At 44.4% G+C, this 22,354-nt stretch overlaps 1 long non-coding RNA gene across 1 annotated transcript in view; it reads right to left on the bottom strand.

The window, feature by feature from the left end:
• Positions 1-9,295: 9,295 nt before the first annotated feature.
• LOC109517515 (uncharacterized) overlaps positions 9,296-22,354 on the bottom strand; it is an 85,478-nt gene continuing 72,419 nt past the window's right edge. The window contains exon 3 of the long non-coding RNA XR_002168562.1: positions 9,296-11,142. This is a non-coding gene — a long non-coding RNA (uncharacterized LOC109517515). The remainder of the gene's footprint in view (positions 11,143-22,354) is intronic.

Here is a 22,354-nt window from a genome sequence, read left to right as displayed (position 1 = left end):
GGGGGGGGCGGGGGGGGGGTCTCTTAAAAGCAGCCATGCATGTTCTTCGGTCAAACCAGGCTGTATAAATGAAGGTAAATAATCTTCGTTTTTTTCAAAACAACACGACCACTGTTGAGGAAGCACGATTAGCATCGTTTCGAAGGAGAACGTGGTGAAGAATGCCGTTTTTGAACATTTCTGACAAGATATGGGACATTAATCTTTAAAAAAAAAAACAACAACAAAACAACAACAACATAAAAAGGGCAAATATTGCGTTAGTAGAACAGCATAAAATAAGAAGTCGTTTTTTGAGCATTCTCAGAAAAACAAGAAACATAAAACACACAACAAATTCCAAAAACACAGTCAGTTGTCTAAATTACACCTTTACAGATTACCTGAATGATTGAGAATCGATATAGACCAAAAAAAAAAGAAAGAAAAGAAATTTCAACAAACAGCACAGCTGAAATTTCTTTCCTCTCAACCGCAGGAGAGAGAGAGGAGCCGCTGCGGGTGCCCGCGTCACCATCAACAGAACAGTTTACATAAAACGACAAAATAATACAACACAACATAAAAGACAGTCGTGCATGCAATCTTAACCACTTTTTCTGCATCCACTTTGTTGGTTGAAGCAGTTTTTGGTGATATTGTGACAGTAAAACAAAAACTATGTTGGCTATTATGCTATTAGGCTAACGATTTTTCATGAGCATCTGAAACACTAATTAGTTTCTTGTGACATTTCCATTTTATTTTCACTGTGATTAACCTCAAATATGAGAAGGGGAATGCGTCGTTTTGGCTTTAACTATAAATCAAATCATAAAGTAAAAAAAATAAAAAAATAAAAAATCAATCAAGCTAAAATATGGAAACATGATCTAAAAGCACAAGCAAGTGCATAGTGTTTTTTTCCCCCCCAACAGACAGACAGGTTCCTTTGTGAACGGCGATCGTCGCGAACGTTTGAAAAGTCCGATTTTTTTTTACCAGGGGAAACCGCAACTTTCACATGACGAGCGGTTGAATCGCTGACATCTCGTCTGGCTTTCCGCATATTAGCCACCTCGGCCTCATAATGTTTCCAACATAAGCCATAAAGACTCGTTCGCAACGAGCCTCATTATTGCACAGGTCAGAGAAAAGAGCAGCGAGCATCGTATGGCTTGTTAATTCCACACCTCTCCGTTTTTCCGTCGGCATTTCGAAAGACTTCAAACGATCTCGTTGACGCTCTCGTTTTCATGGAGCGATGCCGCGCAAATGTCCAACTCCCGGTTGTGTCATCACCAGACAGCCGTGGCTTCTGCCTAACCTTCAGCTCCCCACCTTGGGAAATCACTCTGAGCCCGTTCAACTGAGCACGCTGTGAAATACACACCCCTGGAAAGAAAAGCGAGGTGGGTGTTTTGGGGGCGTCCGGAGAGGTGGTGAGTTGTGAGCTTTTGGTGATGGAAAAGGAGCAGGGAATTCTGGGAGGCAAACGAAAAGTGGAATGTGTGCGTGATTGTTGTGTGAGCAGGCGAGCCGGGTCGATTGGATGCTTTGAGTGGCGAGAGATGGAATTGAAAGGGGATTAAATGGACACTGGGACCGGAGAAAGGAAGGAAAGGGGGAGGCCGGGTGGGCTTTGAAAGGAGCTCCACCGGGGTGGGTGGGAGGCGCACGTTTTGGCTTTGAGGCTGGAGCCCCGTCACGCATCACGTCCCGGCGAGCCACTTGGGCCCGTCGCTCCGGAGGGGAGTCGGCCCGACCTTTGTTACGGTGGAGAAGTGGGGAGTGACGAGGCATACCAGCATGTCTGACATGTCAGAGCAGTTGGCCGGGAGACCCCGACGCTGCTCGGGTCTCAACCTGACCATCTGTAGCTCCTGAACAGGCAAGGATTGTTTTAATTGATGAAAACCACACGGAGGATGTAAGATCCGAGGAGCAGACAAAGAGACGTCAGTGGAGTCGCATGTTGAATAAATGTGCGTCATGTTTTTCCAGAGAACATACGCGGCAGACGTCGTGTCCTTGAGGGAACAGGATTGGGATTATTAACGTCTGTGTCCAATGAAAAACATCCATCCATCCATTTTTCTTCACCGCTTGCCCCGTTCGGGGTCGCGGCGAGCTGGAGCCGATTGCAGCCGACTTCGGGCAAAAGGTAGACCACACCGTCGACTCGGTGCCAGTCTATCGTAATCAACATGAACGCACTCGCAAGGAGCATGGAGCAGAGGCACCCACTGAACGAACCACGTGGCATCTGGCAAACTCGACTGGAGCTTCTCCCACTCAATAGGCCATTCCTACTTGACTGAATTAGAGGTAACTTTTTTTTTCGACATTCTCTTCATAATTCTATCTGATACAAGTGACTTCTTTTTGTTCCGTGAAAAAAGAAAAAAGAAACGTAACAATAATTACTTCCATCGCGAGGGTTACGTTCCAAGTGAAATCCGCAATACAGAAATACCCGAATGAAAAACTTCTTTGGCATGTTTATTTTTAACTCATTCACTCCCAAAGACGTTTTTAAACGTCTTTTCAGACTTGGTCTAGAATTGGCTGGTCCTGAATATTAAGCACTTATGGCTCTTATATCTCACAATATACACGATTAAACATTCCCTTTGATGTACATTATAAAACGAAGTCGAGCCGTCACTTTCTGTCGGCGTACAAAGCAGGATTACAGCCGATGACGCTCAATCGTTTTGAACAAAAACGAGGCTGTGCTAAAATTCTTCTTGTTTCGTTGTTGTTCTTTCAAATCTACATGAACTCAGTATAATTACCAGCATCTAGTGGTCGACAGTGGAATTACACCCAATACAAACCAATAGGCCAATACAATTAATATCAGTGGGGAAAACTGCGGTGCTTTAAGAGTAAATTGAGCTTGGTCACGGAACAAATTGAGCAGAACATGTTTTAGCCACGACAAAGAGTTCTTGGGACAGATTTGAGAACACACAGTGTGTGAAGGCACAATTTAGTGTTGTTCCATCAAAAAAACAAACAAAAAAAAAAACCCTCAGAAAAAAGACTTTTTTTCAGGGAGGGTGGCTAAAAATAAATGACATTAGAATATGATCACATCAATTATTTTGCACAGTTCACATCCCTGCTCGGATGGAGTCTGTTCCCAAAACAAGTTGTCTTTAATGCCATCAAGCCAGAAGGGAAGTGATGAAATGGTGCAATTACGGAGCCATTAGGGCTATTCAGGAGAAGGCAGGTGTAAAATTTCCAATCTGTGCACCTGCTGAATCCTCAATGTGCTGTGGCGGGCGTTTCCTGTCGGGAGGTTGGACCCAAAATATCGACAAAATTCAACATGCAATTCATCTAGTCAACATTCATCCAATTTTCTTGAGTCGGGTTACACTGCAAAACTGTGGTAGGTCCGTAATTCCAGGCAAATGTGATCGACTCGATGTTTATAGAACGGTTTGGGAGGAGGCATCCCAAGACATTCATTATTTGACATGGACGGAATTTGCAAACAATGGCGCAGGGGAATGTGGGAATTCTTGAGTCATCTCCTGTTGGGCCAAAAAATTCATTTTCATTTCCCAAACAGTTTGTGCATGTAAATATTCATGAAGCGCTTTGAAAAGCGATGGCGGTCAGCGGTGAAAATGGGTTAGCACCCCACCTTTGGATTATGGGGGGGGGGAATGGGTTTCGAGGGAGGGAGGGAGGGCTTCGTTGGAAGATGAAAGACTTCCAATTCACGACCTTTCCTTTCTAAAACAAAGATTTGCACAATTAACTACTTTTAAATGTCATCCGCCTGCCACATCTGCATATCGACGGTGAAGCTTGCATGGAAATGAGGCCGCTGGTAAAGAAATCGTTTGTCTTCCTGTCCCAAATCGGGAATTCTTTCACATGATGTAAATGTAAATGCGCGCGTATCCTTCTCTTAGTCGGTTCTTAATTAACCTTTGTCTCCGAGAAGCTAGTCCGAGCTCCGCCCTAAACGCAGCAATTAACTCCCTTTAGAGTGAGAGAAAGAGACGGACAATCAACGACCGAGTGTGCGATGTGGGGAATCACAGGGACTTCATTATCCTCGTGGACACATTCTAACTTTCTCTGCGGTCGGCGGAGCTTATTGGGAGGATGTTAAAAATGGAGTGGATTAACAAATCTCATTTATTTTTTATCTTCACGAGGATGGATCGAATCGCCGCTTTCGTTGAGGCCTCGGGTCAGAAGGCAAACCAGGCCCCCGGTCTGTCACGTTCCAGTCCAATTTCCAGATGCAGTGACTGGGAGGCAAAGTTATTCCCAAACTTCCTCTCAAAAACCAACCAGCTGATGTAATCCAAACAAACTCCACCGGAGCGCTCTCTGGGTCCCCTCGAGGGCCGGAACAGCACATGCTCCTTCTGAGTCATGAATATCTTCTCCGGGTTGGCTCTTGCCGTGTCAGTTACAAAGTCAACCCATTAACATCTTCACTTTTCCACGCTGCACTTTGCCCAACGCAGAAACAACAAGGGTGAATATGCGGGAAAGAGAGTACCAGGGAGCCAAAATACCTCCCGGTCCCCCGGGGGAGTCGGGGTGAGAACAGTTTATGATGATGGACGGGAAATATTTTTCCTTGATATGTTGCAATATCGAGGCTCTCGGAGCGCTGAGGCGAGACTCGCCCTACGCAAAAAGTGTGATTGACATAATTTCCAAGAGAGATGAAGAGTCAGTGTCGGGAGAGGGCAAGGGTGAAGCGGTGGAAGGAAGGCTGCGAGCTGCCAAAGGAAAGTTGAGTCAGCGAGGAGTGATGAGGATGAAGGGAAATCTTGGCATATCGGACCCTCCGCAGTCGGCCGATGGGACGGCTAACGTGACAATGAGGGGCAGGAAGGTATGGAGAGAAAACAGAAGAACAGATATGGAAACGCACACATGAGAAGAAACACGAGAACAGCCGATAAAACAAAGCGAGGAAGACTTATGTCTTGAGCTGGCTTCTAAACTGGACTTTGGACATCTGAAAGAAAATCTGGAGTTGGCTGCAGTTACAATGAGAGGCGGCGTGAAGAAGTTTTCCACTTGTCTAAGCATTTTTGAAATGCCAGAAACAAAGATTATTGTGTATTCGGCAATGCAGATTTGGAGCTTCGAAATGAGGGCTGACTTGGAGCCAGTCACAAGAAGGAGTCATGCCATACCAACTACGGCAAAACTCATTCAAACTCTGCATTTCCATGCATCTGGGTGATCTCAAGAGCATTATGAGAATCGGTGCTGGCCTTTCCCAGAGTGCTTTTTGGGTGTGCGGTCCCAAGTTTTAAACACAATGTTACACAGGATAAGTAGATGCTCCCAAGTGCCGCGCACTGGATACGTTAAATCAAAGAAAATATGGCTTTTATGTGGTTGCTGGCTCGTCCGTAATTATTGGTGTGACAGATTTCTTTTCTGTAACTCAGGAATGTGTTTGCTTGAAAGTGTCAGCGTAAGAGGCAATTTCATCACATCCAACTCTCGTAAATTTTCCACGGGGGAATCCGGCAGTCGACGCTTTCACATCTGTTGTAAGCAGCACGGACAATCCATTAGTGACAGAAGACACAATGTAAGCCTCCACTAGTATTTGGGATCCAAATCTTAGGAGATTATGTGTGCAATCTGTTCAAGTGAACACATATTTTAGAGGCTGCTATTTGGGGGGGCTTGGTAAATCAGGTCCTAACTCTGTATGAAGTTCTGAAAAATCTATCAAAAGGATGGGCATCCATCGTTATTCCCTTTTACAAGCGGCAACAGCATGGACATGAAAGGGGGGGGAACCGAGACCTTTGGTCTTCAGAGGTAGCAACAGTAACAACGTCGAGATGCTGCTGCAGGGTTCTCTGCAAAACGCACATGTCTTCAGCCATTCGATATTTTGTTATTTTACAGTTTCCTCATGTATAAAAAATGCTGTCAGCAAGGATTTGATCTCCTTTAAACAAAAGGCCAGAACCAACGTCCTTGCAGGTCCAACATGAGGCGCACGGCCCTGCATGGTCAGTGTCAGTTCCACCTTGCGCCTCATAAAAAATGCAACGAGTCCATGTATATTTACAGAGATTAATTACCACTCCCGCTTGCAATGCGGCCTCGACGCGCAGGTTCGCCTTCGTTCCGGGGGGCAGTCGCTCAAAGCGCCGGGCACCTCCTTCCACCTTGATGAATATTGCACAAGTCTGAGGAGTGCGATGCATTGATGGAATCCACCTCAATCAGCCAGGGAATCGATGGCATACACTCACATTTGCAGAGGGGCTAATTGGCAGCATTAAAATTCACCAAGCTGCATAATTTACCCACGAGAGAAATGGGAATAAGGTGCAGGGCGATCAGCTCATTTGTGGCAGAGACATTAAAAAAAGCCCTGTCGCGGTGAAAGGAGGAGGCCTTAAACAGATGAGGAGCCAAAGCCAAAGGCCAGATTATTCATGTCTCGGCTTGTCACGCCTAATGAATGTACAAGCCACACCGTTTTTTTTTTCTTTCTTTCCAGAAGCGACATTAAACTCTCTAACACGGGGAAACATATTTGACCGTGACTGTCAATGACTGACCATTTTCTTTTAGACACCACTGACATTAGTGGTTTCCTGCGCAGACCTAATTCACTCGTTCATAATTTACCGCTGGACTGGACCTAACATGAAACATTCATTGACATACTGTATGACAGTACATGCCCCCCCCCAAAAAAAAATATGCTTGGCTCTACTTTAAATTCACACAAATATTAACTATAGTAAGTCATCATATAAAAAGGAATGCTGTTCACCTGACATCTTTTACTGTACAACCAAAATGTGAGCCCTTTGTTTTAATTACATGAAATTATCACGGGGGAAGTGCTTCAAAATGTTCTCGACGTGGTTTAACAAGTATTCGCATATCTGTTGAGCATTTTCAAAAGAACATTCCGAGAAGAAACGCTACATGATGATAGAATGCAGGGTCAGTGAAGCATTTTTATTTATTTTTTTTAAGACGACATTCAATGTCCAAGGCTGGGCAGTAAACCATGTGACAGGAATCCAGAAGATGGAAAAAAAAAAAATAAAAGCAGAACTGCAAAAGAAAACAAACAGCTGGACTGGCTCTGCCCGCATAAACAGCAAATGTTTCGATTCCCTCAACGCTGTACTGTATCAGTGGCCTAACTTGTATAATTTCTTTGGGGCCTTCATCTCTGGTGGAGACAGAATTGAAAGTGGACATTTTCATTCCCTCTCTGCTGTAATGCGCTTCCACCGAGCTTTCTGCTCTACTGTACCACACCTAAGCACTTATTTCGATGATGAGTGACTTTAAGGGAGTGACTGTGCGCCGTGGAGGGACAGCATTTAGCTATGCTAGCTAACTGACCAAAGCTAGCTTGGAGCAAGTTAGCGCTGCGCCTAGCATTCACCACAGTAGTACTCGAGTCGTCGGGAAAGCACGGAGGACGGCTGACTGTTCGACATCGATGCCAGTCTGGCTGACAGCTCCTCTCAGCTCCGTGGTCAGAAGCGATTGAAGCTAATTTCACACTCGTGCGAAAACAATGATGTCAGCAAAAGCATTGTCGCGAGTGGCTGGTTGAATCAAAATCTTTTTTGAATTGTATAACCTATGCAACTCAGACCCCGGACTTGTAACCAGGCAATCGCAGGACACATAAGAAGACAGCCCAGCACTCACACATCGTTAACGAACGGGAAATGAGCCCACGCTGCCTGCATTGAAGTCAAGTAAGTGAACCAGTACACTGTCAGTGACTCACAACAAAATTCCATTTGAAGCAAAATGATCGAAAACCGTACACACTGTGTGGTTTTGTAACGCTTAAGAATGATGATGTCAAGGCACATAACACAGAAAAGGTCTCAGAAGAGAAGAAACCTTTTTTTTTTTTTTTTCTCCACAGGAACTTCGTTGAGTCCAATTTGTACACAGTGACCTTTGGATGTGACGGGCAACATGTTGGTGTGCTCATTTGCATTTTATCCGCTAACATGTGCATTCTGACTGAATCCTAATGTTACTGTGTCGCCCATCATGCTCATTAAATGTAATTGAAGTAAGGAGTCAAGGGGAAGGCTGCAGCCAAGAGCTGTCTCCACGTTATGAAAAATGAGAGGAAAAACATTTTCCTGCCATTTTAGATATTCTGCGCCGCCTCAATTTCACACATGTAAAAGAAAGAGAACGGGGATGGGTTGGGGGGAGCTTGAAGTGGTAGTGTTTTATTCATCTTTATGCAAATAAAGTCATTTATGCTCGCCTTAACAAATCAAGAATCATGTATGTCAACATCTAGCGAGGAAGAAAGTGCAGATGGGGATGACATACGAAAAAAACAAAACAAAAACAAACGCAGACAGGGAGGAGCCCCGCGACTGCTTCGTCCACAAATCCTGACAAGGGGGAAATCAACTTTTTCGTTGTGTGAAATCTTCTTATGATGTACAAAGTGTTGCTGTATTCAAACTACATTGCACTGTACATTATTGTAGTCCGGGAAAAAAAAGAAGCTATTGTTGCTAGCTGGATGGCTAGCTGGTGAGGGGGGGCCGAGGCCAATGTTGGTTCACACCCTGCTTGTCTGCATTTTCAACTCCACACTGCACTTTTCGATGAATACTAATCCACTCGCCACTACCAATTGTATGCCCTCTATCGCTACAAGGAAATCCCCCACTGAATTGCTACATAGCTAATGTCACAAGTATATGCTTGAAATCGATATAACACTGATAAGTACATTCCATGTATATGAATATACCATACAATGGGGCGATAAGATATTTGATCAACTCGGGAATACTCGTTTCAACAATTAATGGGTCAACTTGACTTCATTAGTTAAGGCAATTCCTTCGTGGTGCGTTTGGTGTATACAGTGAAACCTCTGAAGTCCAACAATTCACAATCAGACCGGAATTTTCAGAACGCCATCATACACGATGCTACAACAGAATACTGGAAAAAATACTAAGCCGAGCTCAGTGAGCGTCTAACAAATTCTGCACTCCTTACATACACGATGCTACAACAGAATACTGGAAAAAAATACTAAGCCGAGCTCGGTGAGCGTCTAACAAATTCTGCCCTCCTTTATGCGTTTTGATTTGGAAAATGGAATTATCCTTTCTTTATCCGGACAAAGGAAACGTGTACACAGGTGTTTGTCCTGGCTGCGCAGTAAAAATAGGCGAAAACAAAAGAAAGTGTGCATTGGAAACTCATCTCCAAAGCAAAAGCAGGCATCTTCTGTCATGTGTCACCAGTTAATTTTGTTTTTACGTACGACTGGTAACTTGGAATTTACTCGACTGCCAAAAATGATCAATCCATTCGTTATTGATAGACAGCGACTGTCAATTGCAGGGCACATCACGCATTCACTCCCATTCACACGCCTGGACAATTTAAAGTTTAGATAGAAGCGAACAGGCAGATTTTGGAAAAGTGGCAGGAAGCTGAAGTCCCTGGAGGAAAAAAACAAAACAAAACACAAGCATGGGGAGAACGCGGGAAGCATATATACTCACCACACCATTTAGAAATGTATGATTTTAAAATTCAGTTTTTACGTATGACTTGGTTTCACTGAAGTCCCGTTTCCAAGGTATCGCCCATCATCCAGTTTTATAGCGCTTATCCCGATCGGTGTCGCGAATGAGCTGGAGGCTATCGCATCTGACTTTCGGCAACCAAGAAAGATCCGTAAGAAGTACTTCTTAGAGGTGCCATATTGAGCAGAACGGTCGCTGTCGCCTTTCGCGCGACCGGAAAACGGTTTGGACAGCACCTCTGCTGGCCGCAGCCGGGTCGCACGCTCAAGTGGCTTCAAGACGCTAGCAATCGACAATCAATTCCGCAGTCCAGAGAACTCAACCATGAATTACGGCGGCCATTTCTGCTGTTAGCACAGGTTAACTGCATTAAAAAGCAGTCAGTCAGTCATATCCTGAAGCAGGTTGATTCAATTTCCACTTGTTTTTGGACTCCGAGTCCAAACGTTGTCACGCAAAGGATTGTGTTTGAATTTAGAGGTTCCACTGTAATCCTCAAATATGAGACTCTTAATACTTTTATCCTGCTTTTCGTTTTAACTCATGTGAATAAAACAAAAGCATTGTTCCCACGTCATGCAGAGAGGTTGGGTCCAATTTGAGATCATTTTCGGACAGTCGCTCAGGCAGATGCCAATCTCGATCTAATCGTGCACTTTTAGAGAAATAATCAATGTGGTTTTCCTGCTATTCAATCGGCTGGGAGGGAAGGAGGATTTGGCCACGACCCAAGCCCGCGTGTGCCGCATCGGGACAACGTTTACATGTAGCCTCGACAACAATCTAAACGCACAGAAATCCACAAATCCCTGCACACGAAACTGCACGAGGAAGAAAGTCAAGATACACATCACACATTTTTCACAAAGCCTCAAGCGAGCGCTCAGGTCTCAGCGGCTCAAGAGCCGGGAGGAGGACGTCGTTGCTGTTTGCGGTGGTCGTCGTCTGCAGTGGGCGTCGCCTCAGAGGAAGTGAACGTGTCGCTAGACTGAACATGGCGGGGTAATCGTTCTTTTCTAAACCGCCGTCTTTATCGATCATCTTTGCGTCCGCTCCGCCCGATTGAAACGTGCGAGGTTCGGAAAGCTTTCAGCACCGGTGAGTCATCCCCGTGTAGCTTGACTGACTCAACTGCTTGTTGCTTTTTGCCTTGAAGGTGATGGTACGTAGGAAGTTTCATTCAGATCATGAATTGATTAATGGAAGAGTTTACAGAGTCTGTGTGTGTGTGTGTGTGTGTGTGTGTGTGTGTGTGTGTGTGTGTGTGTGTGTGTGTGTGTGCGCGTGTGTCCACATGCATGTTTGAACAGTAAATGAAAATCAAATAGGGCTGAGCTGGAAATATGGTGCACGTGTGTCAATGTTTGGGACAGAAATGGTCCTTTTGTTCAACGTGTGTGAGTGTGTGTGTGTGATTACGCATATGTGTATAATCCAACCCCAGCTACAAGGCGTTGGAAGCACTTGGGCTCCAGCCCATCTGATAAGCTCTCTCCAGGGTTCTCTTGCAGTCCTGCATTACCGTGCTGAATACAATGTGAGGGTACTGGACCACCAGCCTCTCCACTGTCTCCTCGTTCACCTGCAAACACAGCGACGAACGAGCATTGATAAGAGACGGCTATTCAAATTCAGCAATTTGTTAGTCATGGAGGTTCATCAGAGACATTGTCTTGGTATCCGGTTAAAAAAAGGTCTCTTTTTTTTCACCCTCAATTCTGATCCAACTGTTGCAAATTTGCGGTACTGGAACAGTTTATTCGGTACGCTGGCGCAATGTAATAAGATTAGAGAGCTGTTAGAAAAAACAACAGCAACAACAACAAAAACAGACACACACAAAGATGTTTGTATTACAAATTCAGTGGAGCAAAACACTTCACAAAAACATTAAAAAAAAAATCACCCCCCCACCCAAAAAAAAAATAAATAAAATTATATATATATATAAATAAAATAATATTAATTTGGCTTAATAGCAAATTGTTCACTTTCATGGACGCTTGATTGAATTTGTGGTATTGACTGAGATTAAGAAACATGTTTCTCTTTGTTTCATGACCCACTCTTCCATGAAATTGAATGGACATTGCTCGGAAGTAGTGTTAGGATTAACAAAAATAATAAGGGTAAATTCGTTTTTATTATCGTGGTTGTAGCTCATGCTCTCACCAGCTAAAAAAAATAAAAAAATCACCTCTGTTCCAGTCAGAAAATCAGGAAGAGGAAGGAACACCGTGAGGAGCTGACAAAGAGCAGAAGCAACGTAACCCCGGAGACCACGAGGGGGTTAGCCGTAACCCACCCAGAACCAACCCCTGCCCACCCGCGAGCGTAACACTTTCCAGGGGAAATGATGTATAAACACTCAAACACGTGTTGCGCATATAGTCATTCGTTTGTTATCAAAGTAGCACACAAAATGGTGGACGCTTTCTCACCTGGCCAAACGCAGTTACGGTTGCGAGGTTAATTCATGGCATGGCTGGATTCACTTCATCAGAACTACATCAAAACAGTTATGAAAACGATTGACACAGTGACGAGCTGTCACTTCTGTATAAATGAAGTGTAGCACTCAAAGGTGGACCGCTATCAAGCTAGCGTTCATTTGATTGTTGAGCAAGAAACCAAATTACAGTGGTACAGTGACTTAATCTTCTCCAGCCCCATCAAAGATCACTATAGTCTAGAAAACATGATAAATTATGTCAAATGTAGAGAAATAAAAACATTTTAGTGCTTAAAACAAACTGCTGTTCATAGTGTAGCATTCAAGGGCGTGGTCTCAGAAGCTGGACTTGGCGTCTTGGTATGGTTAGAGGCACTCGAATGTTAGCAAGACATGCCAGAAAAACGAGCGGCATACTGTAGCTCCGTCTCGTCTCGGCAGGGCTTAGACATCCTTTCCAAAGTCACATCCAAGCAATTTTCCGATTTAATTCCAAGCTTTTCCCAGGAACTGGCTGTATGACATCTTGACATGAAAATGCTCATGCTCGAAATGATCCTTTACGGTTTATTTCTGCATTCTGCCTCGTCCACTCACTTTGTCTAGTGATGAGGCGAGGGCGCTAACGTCAAATGTCTCCTTTGCGCCGATGGTCCAACTCTTGGTCAAAACAGAACCATTTTGATTTTCAAGACGCAAATTGTGATTTCTCATGCGTTGTGTGTGTGTGTGTGTGTGTGTGTGTGTGTGGGTGTGTGTGTGTTGGGTGGAAAAAAAAAAAAGACACGTTTCAACAATGAATAATTAAAGCTTTTCTTTCCAACTTTTGGACACGGGTCTGGGCGTGTTGAATTTTCACTGAGCTCGTCATTGATGTGGAGCCACTTGGATCCCGTTCATCACATACAGCAACTGTCTTAATTATGCCGCACAAATGGGAGAGACGGAAAAAGAAACACAAGTGAGGGGCAAGGCTGAGTTTGAACCCCACCCAGCCAAAGAGATTTCGTTTATTATGACAATTGGCTGAGCCTCATTAGCAGCTCACATGACAACGCCCTGATTGCCTTCATAAGATCGTACACTATAGCCCTGAAAACGCTCCCCCGGCTTGTTAATCAGGGCCTAATTGCAATTCAAACACATCTGAAGAATAGACACGTCAAACTGATGGGAGGCCATAACATTCATTAATGCTCATTGCAAACAAGACTCCCACTAAACGCCTCCCAATCAAAACTCGGAACGCTTTTGACTAATTGCCGGTTACAGAGACGTTAAATGTCGATGGAAAGCATCAACAGTTGATGAAAGCGCAATGGCGCTTGAAAACGCAAAGGCTGAAAAATGTCATTATGTCACGTGCTCGTGATTGCCATTTGAAGCTCTTAAGACCAAAGCTTATGAACTTGCAACTGACAACTTATAATAATTACCGTTGGTCCACAGAGGAATATGGATGTGTCTATATCAATATTTCTTTATATATTATAATTATTGCTATTATTCCACTACAGTAGGCCATTATATTATAAAACTGTAAATCCAGTTCAAGGGGGTAGGAGTAGATACGTTTTCTGCTTTACGACTGCTTTCTGGATGTGGACAGTATAATTGTATTTTTAACTTTTAATGTTTCATTTCGACAGTTTCTTTCATTTTCACACACTTGAAATAAAGAATTCATTCCTCCATTCATATTTTTCTGTCCATATTACACTGCAAAAAATTTTTTAAAGTATTCTGTGAATCGCTGCACCCCAGTATACGAACCACGCATTTCCTAACCGGATGTATAAACGTGTAAAAATCCAGCCAATAAAAACACAACAGTCAAAAAGAATTGGGATTTTGAAGTCAAGGAAAAAGAAAAAAAAAAAGACTTTCAAGCCACTTGAAGCGTTTCATGGATGAATATCAATAAATGGCTTACGGGTTGAAAGAATAACATTTGATGTCTGGTTATTTGCAGTCCAAAGCTAATATAATTGAGACGTGCAGGCTGGAAAATAAAATAATAATAAATGAATGAATGAATTCTGATTGTTACGTGTGGCAGAGGCTGGACTCACTTCAAAAATGATGACTCAGCTGATTCTTTTCAATTTTGTCACCGGGTAAAAGTGCTCTCAGTGATATTTTGTTGCTTGGCAACTTTAAGCCGAAAACCAAAGTAATGGGGGTCTCTGGTGCATGTCTCTGACAGGGATTCTTTTTTTTTCCTTCTGATGCCGTACTGTAGAGTCCTTCAAAAGCCGCTGCCAAGTCTGTCGGAAAGACACATGATACAGCAGATCCCTACTCAGGCATCTGGGAGCATAGCCACAGCTATCTGGAGCGAAGCCTATACTTAGGATATTTCCCCCCCTGCCCATTTTAACTTCAAAGATGCAGCACGTAGATCCGAGCGTAATGCGTACTGATGGCTAATGCGACGTTGTCAAGAGTTTACAAGAGAGAGATGGAACAAAAGGACTTGTCAAAGCCCGCTACGCGAAAATGGCACCTCCATCTTCTTCTTTTCAAGGTGATGGATGTCTCCTTTGTGATATGACCTTCTCGCCATAAGCAATCTCCTCCCTCGTAATCTCGTACCGTTGGAGGCACTCCATCACCACATAAAAATCTACATTGAGCAAAAACGCCGCCGGATGTTGCCCGGATGGTTCGCCGCAGTAATACTTGTCGTCAAGCTGACTAATGTAGCGGCGCTTTACATTCCCAAGGGAGAAAGAAAAAGAACAGGACTCTCAATAGAATCGATAATCGGATCTACAAACACAACGTTTTTGCATCTCATATTCGGCAGCCTCCCGGGTGCTCCAAACAACGCTGGGGAAAATGGAATAAGGGCTTTGGAAATAGGAGAGCGAGGAATTATACATTCACTGAGGAGGTGAAATGCGTTTTTTTCAATTTCGATTGCCCTTTTTTTCTTTTGTATCTGCATTGAACGGTCGCCGCAAAGACTACTTTTCAATGCAAACAGCCACTTTATAATGGTACACAAGGCTGTGGTGAACCACACAACAATGGGTCTTGAAAAAAAAATGTTTCAAGCAAACATTGGGCTGTTCTAAATGGTTATTTTTCGATGCGGACAAAAAAAAAAAAATAAACCCATGTAGTAGAAACAGCTGCGCAGTCGCAATTCATATTGATGTACTTCAACTCGATTATTGCCCCTTGGTGCAAAATTGGCTTTTTTTGGGGGGGGGTCTTGTTAGTGGGGCACGTTGTCCTCTGCAGCAAATAGAGAAGATGTCCTCCTTTGCATACTGCACATACTCAGGGCCACTTTGTTGCGTATGAAAATGAAAATTACAGCCGTCACTGGATTGTGGGGGAGGTTAAAAGGTCAACCGCACGCTGAGACCACATGCAGGGATCACAGTTTGGATGCTACCTCGGCGTCAAGGCCTCTGCTTTTACTGAATTCATTAGGCACCTCATTGGAGAGGATTTTTTTTTCATTGTGTTGAGAAAAGCCTCGAAGGGAATGAATGGCAAGTTCACAGAAAACAACCAACGCTTAAAAAATTAGCTTTTTTCCCCCCGTAATTTTCAAGGCAAGTTGTGACAGGGACTTTATTCATTTTCGTTTCGAACGCAGCCTTCACAAAAGGCCCTCGGGACTCCCATTTTGCTCACCATTTAACACTCGGATGACACACTCGCTCTGACGGAGCGGCCCATCCTGCTCCAAACGTTCCTTCTCATTTCGAAGCCAAGTTTAGACTGCGCTGTCTGTTGTGCAAAGTGAGGTGGATGGGATTTGAAATTTGGAGAGCAAAGTCCTGTCGCACGACCGGTGATGTCACCTTGACATCCGATAAGCAAAGCGTCGGTCCCGGCACCTCATGCCAAAGTACTGCCGTTCTTATTTCCTCATTGATCATACTTTTATTTGTTTCCGTCCATCTTCCTGAGCCGCCTGGCAGCAATTGCTTGCCCTGGGCAAATAAAGAGAGACGAATACCACCCCCTGGCCTCTGCCGACTTCAATGCAGAGAGTGCATTAGTCAAGCAGTAAATGCATTTGGGGGTAAATGTTTAAGAAGCCGGTTGAGGCAGCAGATTGTGCATTAAGTCTTTGTTGCCCGTCTGTCTTTAAACGGGTCAGATTTATAGCTTTCTTTAAACGGCTAAGCGGAAAAACCCCCAATGGAAGACTTTTCAAATCAGTGACTGGACAAATGGAAAAGATAGTTTCTTTCTTTAAGATAAGGGAAGAGGGGGCGGATGGAAAACGGACAAAACAAATGCTGAAGCAGCTCTTGGATATATTAACCGTCGCGGTGTTGCTGCGGGGCCAGTTTGGAAAAGCCGAAACTTTTGATTTGGATTCGGTCTCAGAAAGCTGAGCGAGGCTCCCAAACAATGGCTGTGAATACGCTGTTAAAAAGCAGGTCAGGTGCTGCTTGGGACAACCAGGGTCTGGGACCACTCACGCACATAGCCCTGCACTCTATCAAACGGCAGCGGAACCACAAAGCGGCAACAGAGGCTCAACTGACCAGAGTGCAAGCAAGAGCTTCTGGAGCACAGCTTCGTAAAAACCACTCCTCTGTCACATGTGACAATGGTAACAAAAGGAATGTGGCGAAGGCAAGGTCCGATCCCTTATTAAGTTGGCCTTCTCCAAAAAAAAAAAAACGGTCTCTTTCCCAGAGTGTCTGGAAAATTGCTGCATAGGAGACTGCATTATTCTGTCTTTCACACAGCAGCCAATCAAAAGTTACACGTTCCCACAGCGACACCGCTTCCAGCAAACGAATAGATGTGTGAAGACATCACTGGCAGCATTTAGTGTGAAGTAGAAGTGTTTATAAAAAAAAAAAAAAATGCTTGTTTTCAAAGGCACAAAGTGCACTAAAATCGCTCGTGTCAACATTTGCGCACTCTTCGCGAAATCAAGACAAATCCTTTTGCCATGTGCACGCATGATGTCATGTGGGACAAAGGAGAGGTCGCCGTACGTCCATTTGGCTTCTATTAACCAAAACCAACCATCTGATTGCTGTCACATCCTATTTACGCATGTACATGTTGACTTTGGGTTTGTTTTGACCGAGACTTGTTTCAACTGAGTTCAACATTTCATAACAAAATTTGGGCTCGAGATGATGCGAGAATCCATATGGACATATTAAATTGCTGTCAAAAGTACAACCGAGCGTATAAGATGGATGTCGACGGCAACATTCAAATCACAGCAACGGGAAGAGGGTGGTCACATGCTGTTTTTTTGGGGGGCTTGTGATTGGCACTAGGTCATAACCAGCCTGTTGAATGAACCGAGGTTTTTTTTGGGGGGGGGTGAATAAAACTGACTTCCTGAAGTTGGACAATTACAAAAGAGCTACTGTTTAATTTTTACCTCGAGGGAACGGCTCGTTCTCCGGAGTAAATAAAGAACAAGGACAAATCGACCCCCCCGGCCCTTCCAAAGAGACGCCACGATAAAAAATTCATGGTGTCTCTTTTGAGGGAGGAGAGCTCTGATTAGATTGGACCAGTCAAAGTTAAAACAAGGTGGCCTGCAATCATTATTGTGTCAATATTTTGATGAGGGTTCCTGATGAATGCGAGATGACCAAATGAAAAAAAAAAAAGGAGCTCATTCCCACTCATGTTCAGAGAGCTTTCGGTTCCGATTGGGATCAACCGCTCCTTTTTCCAAATGTGAGCCGAGTAGTCACGAGATATATGCTAACCTTTTTTTTTTTTTTTTTTTTGCGCACACATCTTTTTGCCTCAAGACAGCCATCCATAATGCAAGGAATCAAACGAAGTTGCTTGCCTGAAAAGTTTCTCAAAGCCCCCCCCTGGATGCATGAAATATGTACGGACACTATTTCCAGAGGGGGGGACTGCTATGACCATCAGCATTAAGAAGCTAAATTCATCACCGACGCAGTAGGACACGACATTCGTCGTCTACGGTTGCCTGCTGCCTCTTGTCTGAAAGGAGGCGAACTTCAGTGATCGTCCAGAACCAAATCGGGATTGCCAAGAATCTCAACCACACTGAGCCTTCGTCTCCTTTCTGGCCATGACTTCTTGAGATTATGTTGGCCTCTGTGGAGCTGAGTATACAGCCATGGATGAAGAAGAAAATGAGGTGCCGGGGACGGAAAAAAAAGCTTAATTGAATGAATAAATGATGTGGGCAGAAAACCAACATCCGGACAACCTTGAATTGTCCTTGAATAAACTTGAAGGGGAAAAGCAGGGAAGCGAGTACATGCGGGTCAGGAGAGGTTCTGGACGTTATCTGTTGAAGGGCAATTCTGAGCTTCCCCGTCTCACTTTATTTCACCGTCCCAGCGCTTGCCCTTTTGAAACAAGACGACCGGATGATCACGAGGAGGCTTCAGTTAAGACCCGCAATCAATACAGCTCCTTCGTGCAGGATGAAACTCCCGAGATTACGCCTGCAAATCATAAATGGCAAATGACCGCGTCACACTGTGAAGATGGTGATGTTTTTTTTTTTAAATGCCTGTCGAAAGAGCGGAAAATAGGAAAACCGGAGAGCCCCATCTTCCAAACTCCCTACCTTTGCTCTCATTCCCTCCGTTTCACAGGCCTAATGCCCGGCACCCCCGCTGTTCACAATAACAACACTCATCAAAGAAAGTTTGGCCTAACTCTCATTTCCTAAACGAGAGTTGAAATGGCTTCTAACTCTTCACAATGCTTCATCTTTGTTTTCCTCACTGCAAACCTCCAGGCCCCGAACAATTAGGCCCTTGTTTATGTCTGCAAATTGCTATGCCGTGCCTATCTGTGTGGAGTCCCTGGCAGCTGGATGCTCCACTGGAACAACCATATTGATTGGGATGTCTGCTCTTTTAACAAGGTCTGTCTGCTTTCCCCATCTGGGGAGGAAAAGCAGAGGGCAGATATGCTCCTACCTGTTCCCAAAACACTGCTCCGCCTCCGTTCAGGTAATGGCGACATACTTCCAAAGTGCTTACGCAAAACACTCATACGCTCTCGCTTTATTTGACGTTGACGTACTTTCTCTCCATTTCTGTCTTTTCCCCTTTGCCACCTCATTTGACTTTCGAGCTCTCTCCTTCATCACCCCCATTAAGGTGACAACTCATCGTCCAGTCCCGGGGTGGTCCCGGCACTAGTCAGTGTCGTTAGTTTACTAGTCTACATTCATGCTGACGTCCGCGGGTTTTGCTCCCTTCTGTTTCTCGACATGGGCGACCCATTTGTTTTCACTCTAATGAAGTAGTGGAAAAGGGCGGTGGGGGTATTGGGGGGGGGTGTATAGGCGAGGGAGACTGTTAAAAGAAGGAGAGGGAACAGAGGAGCCAAAGTTGACATGCAAAAAGTAGGGGAGGAGACGAAGCGGACAGCAGAGGGATAGAAGATGACATGGGGAAAGAAAATAGGTACAGGACATACACGCGCAAGCTGCGAAAACATTTCGAAAGAAAACATTCCACTGAGGCTGAATGAGATCAAAATCCCCAAAGTGATACATCATCAGACAATGAAGGCTCCAAATGTTCCCAGGATAGTCTGGAAGACGAAACTGGAACTCATGTACCGTATTTCCCGCACTATAAGGCGCACCTAAAAGCATTCCATTTTCTCAAGTGCGCCTTTATAATCCGGTGCGCCTTATTTATGGACCAATATTCAGATTTCTTGGACGAAGTATTTTAAATGTTTCGTAAAGCGCTTTGTTACAGCTGCAGCGGTTGTGAAGGCTCGATATAAATAAAGCTGTATTGTATTGTATTGTATTCCCTTTAGCATAGCTGCCTCTAGTGCAGTGGTTCTTAACCTGGGTTCGGCGAATCGGTCTCAGAGGTTCGACGGAGCCTCTGCCATGGAGGTTAAGACACACCCGACTCAACATGTCAATGAGTTATGACACGCCCGTTTGGCCATCGCTGGCTGCAGATGATCGATCCCATGACATTGCTTGTTCAATCAATTTAGTTCGCTCAGTAGTCACTGTGTGACGGTCATGAAAGTACGTTATACAATTAAAAAAAAACCTATACTGATGCCATGTAATTTTATTTACTTGTTTCTGTTTTTAATAAATGTGTTTTTTTTTAATGTCTTGAATTGGTAAAAAAAAAAAAAAATCATATTTTTATTTTTCACTGTATGGTACAAACCGAGAGCTGTTCCAAATGAAAAACCGCCATTTGGGTATGTGCCCTTGGAAGTCACGCAAGACCCGTGATTCCTTTTCAGAGCAAAGTGAACTTTCTTTGATCACGTCGGTCCAATTTAGCACGGAGACTTTTTTTATGAGAAGAGCATTTTTCAGATGCTGTGATATAGTTTTGATATATTTCTTTAGCACACGCCTGGAGACAAATAAAACAACCCGTGTGGATCTGAGGAGCGCGGTGACACAATTTATAGGATTGGCTTGCACTCAATGTGACTTTGCAGAAAATCAACCGACCTCACCTGGATATGTGACACTGTGAGTGGACATACGTCAACTCCGTGATAGCCAAAAGAGTCATTTGCATTTATTATAATTGACCGTGATGGCATGTGATGATGTCTCAAAGTGTTTTGAGCTAGGATTGAAAAAAAAAATCCCCCACAAAATTACCACGGTACTCAAATGTATAAGACAAAAAAACAAGTTCATGTGTGCATGTGGAAGTGTGGAAAGATGAATTCCGCCCACACAAAAGACCGAACATTTAACTCCAACCCGCTGACATATGCTGCGCTGCTGAGCAAAGAGAAAAAGACAAATCAGTTTTCCAGAACATTCCTCCTCTTTTTGTGAAGTCTTTTAGTTGAATGACATCAAAAAAGACCGGGACCAATTTACAGCCGCGAGTCGGCCAAATTAATTTATTTGATTCTTTTCGGGTGGATCAATGGCCTTCTTGTCAGTGCCTGGTGGTTGGGGCCCCGGAGGCAGAGGTGTAATCATCGGAGGCGGATCGAGCACGACATGTGCAGAGGCCTGGAGGGGCGGCTCTGATTTCAATGCTCCATTATGAGCCGTGCTCGCGGCAAATAACACAAATTCCTCACACGGTCACGCGCAGAAATGTTGCATTTGCGCGCGGTGCGACACAAAAAGGAAATCACTCCGACTGACGCGTGGGGGGCGGGGGGCAAGAAAAACATCAGAGGCGCACACGGCGCTACATTAACGCCGTATATGGTCAGCTACTGCGAGGAGCGAGACGAATTAGGTACATATTCTGACAATCAAATAGACTTGTGGCTTGTGCTAGGTCAGTGCAGGGAAAAAAAAAAACAAAAAAAAACAAGAATTCTTCATGTGACTCCCCACAATTCCGACTGCCTGGCAGCAAAACGTATACAGTACGGAAGCAGGTTTGTATAAACTGTGACGCTTGGAAATCGATCCTTCACACCGCTCCACGCGAGGGGCGCCAGCTGGATCCTGTTAGCAGTTCCTAAATGAATTCTACACTCCCGAGGTCCTGTGACATTCAGCCGGTGCATTAAAATTCCCGGCCATTTGACAATTCCAAACAAATTTGGGGGGGGGGGGGCGAGGGAGACTGCAGGGGCCACACAAAATCTGCTAACAGTAGTCTAACTTGCCGATGAAATGCTGAGTTTGTTTTTTTGCGAGTTTGTTCCAATCCGAGCCATTTTTTTTTTTTATTTTTGGTCCATTTATTTATCCTATATCCTTGCAGCATACACTTCCTGACAGGAAACCTCACAAAGATAAACGTTAGCTTTGGATCATTTGCAACATTTCCCAAACAGTGTCAACATTGTTCCCGGCAAGAAATAACTATCTGCCAGGCGAGGCTGCGACAAGTACTGGAAGTGTTTATAACAAATTATTTTTGCTGTACAAACAACTTACGGTTGGTACGCGGGCTGATATTGTTTCAGGTCCCCGAACGCTATGTCAATTTCGACAGTAATGGCGGTCGGATAAATATAGAGGTACCTCGTCGAGTGCGCCGAGCTAAACAAAACGCGCGCTGCCCAACCCGTTCAGTGTCATACGTTGGTTAGAAGAAGAAAAAGAATCGCGTTCAATCATACCCGCATCGTATGGAAATCTAACGCGATCGACATTTTAAAGAAGCGTTCGAAAGCGAGGCTGCGTTTCCTGGCCGCGCTCCATCCATGTTTAATCGTGTGATGTTACATTAGAGCTTGCAGGAAATATGAATTTTACTGGAGGGAAACTGCTGGCATCGCCGGCCGACTATTTATGCGTCTACCACAGGGCTGTAAAGAGCAAAGACAAATGGAATGCCCGCATGCGGCTCAGCCTCACTTATTTGAAGCAATGGTGAGTTAAATCAGTACGGGGGGAGGGGGGGGGGGGAAATTGATT

The sequence above is a fragment of the Hippocampus comes genome, unplaced genomic scaffold (genome assembly GCF_001891065.2).
Source record: "Hippocampus comes isolate QL1 unplaced genomic scaffold, H_comes_QL1_v1.1 scaffold4, whole genome shotgun sequence".
NCBI lineage: Eukaryota > Metazoa > Chordata > Actinopteri > Syngnathiformes > Syngnathidae > Hippocampus > Hippocampus comes.
Note: the sequence above shows the minus strand (reverse complement) of the source record. Positions and strands in the feature narration are given on the sequence as shown.